Here is a 5,013-nt window from a genome sequence, read left to right on the forward strand (position 1 = left end):
CCGGATCGGGTCAGCACATACTGTAAGCGGGTCGAGGCGCAATCGAAGAAAGAACTGAGCCCTTCCCCTCCCTTTCTCCTCAACCGATGGAAAAATCCAGTCCAATCCAAATCCAATTGTTTGCAGTGATCAAAAGCCACTGTCATGGAATGAAGTTCACAAGCTTTCCTTGAGGACAAATAACATGAGAAAAAGAGAATGTGTTCTGACAGGCTGATACAATGGCAAACTTGGCAGCAAAAGGCTGCCATTACTTTTATAGTAGTCATATATCCACTAAAATGTGTGTGTGTGTGTGTGTGTGTGAGTGTATAGAAATGCAGAAGTGATTAAGGCAGATTGTTAACATGCCTTCGCCTAACTTTGATTAACTCTTTAATTCAAGTAAAGTGAATCACATATAATGAGCACTAAAAAAATGTATTGAACCAGCATATCCAGAGGAAACACTTCAGCTCTTTCTTTTTCATTATTAGAAAATAGTGGCATCTGTACAGACAAGCTCTTGATTATAGAGCAGTGCATTAGAAATGCTGACACACCAAAACACACAGTGCATACTTCTTAGTGCAGATCCCAGAGGGGTCAATAAATAAGTACACATGCCTTAAAGGGATAGTTCACACAAAAATTAAAAACAAATCTGTCATCATTTACTCGACCTGCACAGTGTTTCAAACCTGTAAGACTTTCTTTCTTATGTGGAACACAGGCATAGATATTTTAGCACTGTGTGTTTATAAATTAACCTAGGGTGACCATACGTGCCATTTTCCCAGGTTGTGTCCTGGCCAGGATTTCTATATTGCCTAAAATATTTAGGTTTTGGCTTTGTTTGCATGTGCAGACCGATCGGTGTATGACATCAAAATACCTCGAGAGCATTTTGAAAGCATAAGGAACCGTCTGTATGGTACTTTGATGTCATACACCGATCGGTCTGCACACGCAAACAAAGCCAAAACCTAGATATTTTAGGCAATATAGAAATCTTGGCCAGGACGCGTCCTGGGAAAATGGCACGTATGGTCACCCTAATTAACCTAGATTCATAAATGCTGTAAAATTATACTGTTGTTCATTGTTATTGTTATCATGATATCTAACGCATTAGCTAATGCAAATGAATTTAACCTTATTATTTAAAGTGTTACTGCTTCCGTCTGCTCACCTTTTTTTTCTGCCTGTTCTCTGTGTGCTTGTGTGTGTAGGCCAGAGGCGTCCATGCTCCTGTGTGTGTTTCTGATTCAGTGTGAGCAGTGCAAGACTGCTGATCTCACTCACAGGTCAACCGAACCACCAGCGATGACCTCCTGTTCCTGCTAGTCCTTTTCTGTGTCTCTTTTACAAAGTAGTGATATGCCTACATATATGTTTTTGTGTTTGCAAACATGTTTCATCGTTCCTCTCTACTTTATCTAATAGTAATTGTAAATATCTCTCTTTTCTTTGTTATGTTTTCATGGAAGATGAAGTCCAGAACCGTAAGGGAGGAGTTTATAGATATCTATATCTTAACCAGCAACATTCATCAGAGAGAAACAGAAAGATAAGATGTATAAGTTAGGAAACAGAAGGCTGGGGATTAGGTTTGTTCACTCTGAATGTGATTAAGTGATTAAGGAAGAGTTACAGTTATTCTGTAGAACAAGCAACAGTCAAGCTGCTATAAAACAAACTCTGCTGTTGATGACAGCCTCATGACCATGACACGTTCTGTCCTGATGACATCAGCAGGTCACTCCCCACCGAAGAGTTACAGTTATTATGTAGAACAAGCAACAGTCAAGCTGCTATAAAACAAACTCTGCTGTTGATGACAGCCTCATGACCATGACACGTTCTGTCCTGATGACATCAGCAGGTCACTCCCCACCAAAGCTCTACTGTTTACATCAAGCTCAATATCTGATTATTAGACTGTGAGGGCATCATATCTGTTATGAGCTCATCCAATGCTGAACCTAACCTTCAGGCTACAAGAATTAAAAAAATAAAAAATAAAACACTTACCTGAAGCCTTAACACTTACTGTGTGTACATCCATTTATTTTAAAAATAGAAAAAAGTTTTATCTAGCAAATAAAGACAGGAGAGCTGTATAAGAAAGAAAGAAAGAAAGAAAGAATAATGAAATAAATAATAATGATGATAATAAGTTTAAAAAAAAAATAGAGAAGAAAGGAAATAGGCAGATTGGTTTGATATGTTAAACCAGGATGTTTTTTCAACTTTGGGCACTAATGTCCTGAGGTTGATGTAGATTTTAATTGTTTATTATTATTATTATTATTATAAAAAATGTTTTAATGTTCATATCTGTTATGAGCTCATCCAATGCTGAACCTAATCTTCAGGCTACAAGAATTAAAAAATTAAAAAATAAAACACTTACCTGAAGCCTTAACACTTACTGTGTGTACATCCATTTATTTTAAAAATAGAAGTTTTATCTAGCAAATAAAGACAGGAGAGCTGTATAAGAAAGAAAGAAAGAAAGAAAGAAAGAATAATGAAATAAATAATAATGATGATAATAAGTTTAAAAAAAAAATAGAGAAGAAAGGAAATAGGCAGATTGGTTTGATATGTTAAACCAGGATGTTTTTTCAACTTTGGGCACTAATGTCCTGAGGTTGATGTAGATTTTAATTGTTTATTATTATTATTATTATTATAAAAAATGTTTTAATGTTTCATTGAAACAGTCATGAAAACTTTTACCATGCCTTCATCTTTCAGTTTTCAAAACTGTGATTATCTAAACAAAGTTCAAAATAAACATAACCAATTGTAATATTTCATTTGTGTTTATTATTATTATTATTATTATTATTTAGTTTTGCATTTAAGATTTTAGAAGATATCCTTTCATGAGAAATCAGCTTTGTTTTTTTAAACTGATATTATGAAAACATACTGAAACTTTGAGCACTTTTTTTCATCTGAAGATATGGGCTATGAATAGAGCACTATGATGATAGTTACAAGATGATAATTGAATTAAACATTCAATATGATGAGGTCATGTGACAAATCTTTCATTGTAATTATTTTGCAAACATTATGACTGAATCCTGGGAGAAAAAAAAGAAATAAAAAAGTGTGATATTACCCTTTTAAGAGCAATGATTTAGGTTGCCCAGTGTTTGATCAAATGTGCGAAATGAATAAAACAATCTTAATAAAAATTTTGACATTATTTCTACAACAATAAAAAAGTGGGCTTAGTGTGAGAAGCGTGATGTGTAAAGAAATGAAAAAATCAATTAAGACATACTACTAGTGAACAGAACATTTTCTGTTTACGGTGTCATGTTCAATTAATCTCAAAGTATGTGAAAATATAATTTAATTGTGTGTATGTAGGATACATAAAATGGTAGCTATTAATCAGCCTCAGCAAGACAAATGTGTCAGACATTTTTAATTCAAAAATGCTAAATGTTATTTCCCATTAGAATGCATTTAAAATACATCCAGAAATTGGTGGTGTGTTAAAATGACTATAACATTCACCAGTGATGGATGTATATAGAATTGATGGACACTGTTAGTGGAGAAACTGAACTTGTGAAAAGTGTTACTTTCTAAAAGTCCAAAGTGCCTGTAATTGAAGAAATATCCATTACTGAATTTTGAGATTTTGTCTTCGGCTTGTTTCTGTATATTTGAAAGGTTCATAATGAAATCACACCAATGCTGTAAAATCCCAGATCCCAAATCAATCCCAGAGCTGTCAGTCATTAAGAATCTACATATTCACCCTGACATCTGTATTACTGACAAACACTGTAAGGAGGAGGGGGTGTGATGACCACATGAGTATCTGTGTCAGAGGATATTTTGGTATCAGATGACTTCATATTACCCATATGGTGTTTGGTCATACCCACACGCCGTGAATCCTGAGTTTGTTTGTTTCCAATGTGACACAGCATGTTCCCACTCGGGTATCAGACTCACTCGGGACTCCAGACTGGAAGCTCCCATTTTCTAAAACACGACATCACTTGATGAGGTGTGATTGCACTGTAAATGGTCTCCATGAGATGCTGGGATATCCTTTGGTTTACAGCATGCAGAGGAAATGGGTGTACAAGTGGCCTTCTGAAATGAGGAAGCTAAGTCTGTACTCTGGAGGTTTATTTTAGTCTAGTAAATTCCAGTTGTATTTGACATTTACACAGTTCCTGGATTAAAGGACCCAATTAAACTATAATTTGCACGGCATCATCTATAAAGTGCTATGTTGGCTAGGATACATTTTCTCCACAATTTAGGAGCTCAATGAGAACATAATGAGCTCATATTCAAGATAAACATTAGTGTCCTTCTGAACCTCTATCCACAGCTGGACAGTGTTAATTCAGAAAAATTTGTGGTTTGTGCTCAAGCTCATATTTCCGAATATTTGTTTTGCAGTATTTTGCACTGTTGATCATTTTTTTCATCCAATTTTTAAAGGAAGCCTTGGTTCCTTCCTCTCCTCAGAGAAAATGGCCCTGGTGGAATTACAGCTGGTGTGATTAAAGTGTTGGTTCTTTTTGACTATTTGTGTGTGTGTGTGTGATGTGTGTACCTGTTTTTCTATTCTGGTGGGGACTTAAACCTGAATACACACAGACTCATGGGGACTCGTGTCACGGTGGGGACTTAAATTGAGGTCCCCACGGGTAAACAAGCTAATAAATCACACAGAGTTAAGTTTTTTGAAAATCTAAATATGCAGAAAGTTTCCTGTAAGGGGTAGGTTTAGGTGTAGGGAGATAGAATATACAGTTTGTACAGAATAAAAACCATTACGCCTATGGAGAATCCCCACAAGGATAGCAAACCAGACCTGTGTGTGTGTGTGTGTGTGTGTGTGTCAGAGTGTGTGTGTGTGTGTGTGTGTGTGTGTGTGTTTGAGAGTGCGTGTGTGTGTGAGTGTGTGTTTGTGTGTCAGAGTGTGTTTGTGTGTGTGTGTGTTTGTGTGTCAGAGTGTGTGTGTGTGTGTGTCGGAGTGGGTTT

The sequence above is a fragment of the Sinocyclocheilus anshuiensis genome, unplaced genomic scaffold, assembly GCF_001515605.1.
Source record: "Sinocyclocheilus anshuiensis isolate Anshui unplaced genomic scaffold, SAMN03320099.WGS_v1.1 scaffold354, whole genome shotgun sequence".
Classification (NCBI taxonomy): Eukaryota; Metazoa; Chordata; class Actinopteri; order Cypriniformes; family Cyprinidae; genus Sinocyclocheilus; species Sinocyclocheilus anshuiensis.